Source organism: Arachis ipaensis, chromosome B8, assembly GCF_059453495.1.
Source record: "Arachis ipaensis isolate K30076 ecotype BB chromosome B8, ASM5945349v1, whole genome shotgun sequence".
Taxonomy (NCBI): Eukaryota; Viridiplantae; Streptophyta; class Magnoliopsida; order Fabales; family Fabaceae; genus Arachis; species Arachis ipaensis.
Window position 1 is genome coordinate 110094411 of NC_142443.1, and position 1367 is coordinate 110095777.

Below are 1367 nucleotides of genomic sequence, written 5' to 3' on the forward strand. Positions count from 1 at the left end.
CTATGGCGGAGGAGGTCGAGCAAATCATGTTGGGGAGGATAGAAGAGTTTTAGGCTCTTACATCAATCCAAACCCAGGAAAATGTGGAAGTAGCATTCAAAAGCCAACCATCCATGCCAACAATTTTGAACTGAAGCCACAGCTCATCACCCTTGTTCAGAACAACTGTTCGTTCGGAGGAAGTGTCCAAGAGGACCCCAATCAACATCTAACCACCTTCCTGAGAATATGTGACACAGTGAAGTCTAATGGTGTTCATCCTGACGCCTATAGACTGCTCTTATTTCCATTCTCACTCAAGGATAAGGCAGCCAAGTGGCTGGAGTCTTTCCCAAAGGAGAGCTTGACAACTTGGGAAGATGTGGTGAACAAATTCTTAGCAAGACTTTACCCCCCTCAACGAATCAATAGGCTGAGAGCTGAGGTCCAAACTTTCAGGCAACAAGATGGTGAGACTCTGTATGAAGCATGGGAGAGGTTTAAAGACCTAACAAGGAGGTGCCCACCAGATATGTTCAATGAATGGGTGCAGCTGCACATTTTCTATGAAGGGCTCTCCTATGAGTCAAAGAAGGCAGTAGACCATTCATCCGGAGGATCTTTGAACAAGAAAAAGACCATTGAGGAGGCCATAGATGTCATTGAAACTGTAGCAGAGAACGACTACTTCTATGCCTCCAAAAGAGGGAACACAAGAGGAGTAATGGAGCTAAACAATGTAGATGCTCTGCTGGCCCAAAACAAGCTCATTACCCAGCAGCTGGCTGACCTCACCAAGAAGATGGAGAGGAACCAAGTAGCAGCAATCTCCACTTCATCAACAACCCAAAAAGGAGTGAATGAAGAAGCAGAGGGTAGTCAGGAGCAAGCCAACTACATTGGGAATTCACCTAGGCAAAACCATGATCCATACTCCAAGACCTACAACCCTGGATGGAGGAATCACCCAAACTTTGGGTGGAGAAATCAACAAGACCAAAGCCTTGATCAAAGACGCCCAAATCCCAATAATGCAAGCCACCAACATTTCACATATAGACCATATCAACACCCCCATAACAACAAATCTCCACATCCACATCAAAACCAAAATAATTTACCTCATCCTTCCACGCCTAATCACGATCTACAATCATTTGATGACAGACTCTCAAGGATTGAGAATCTACTTGAAGGCATAGGCAAGGAGATTCAAGACAACAAGGTGTTCAAGGAGGAAGTGCGAGCCAGTTTCAAGAACCAGGGAGACACAATCAAGAGGTTGGAATCTCAAGTGGGGTATCTCTCTGAGCAAATTCCCAAACCCACAGATGGATTCCCAAGTGACACAGAGAAGAATCCGAGAGGTGAAACAAAGAAAGTAAGAT

General features: G+C 45.1%; 1 non-coding gene across 1 annotated transcript; it reads right to left on the minus strand.

Annotated features, from left to right (window-relative positions):
- Positions 1-409: 409 nt before the first annotated feature.
- LOC148549232 (small nucleolar RNA R71) lies at positions 410-516 on the minus strand. Its single transcript, XR_015897567.1, has one exon. It is a non-coding gene; the product is annotated as a small nucleolar RNA R71 (small nucleolar RNA).
- Between the last annotated feature and the right edge of the window lie 851 nt (positions 517-1367).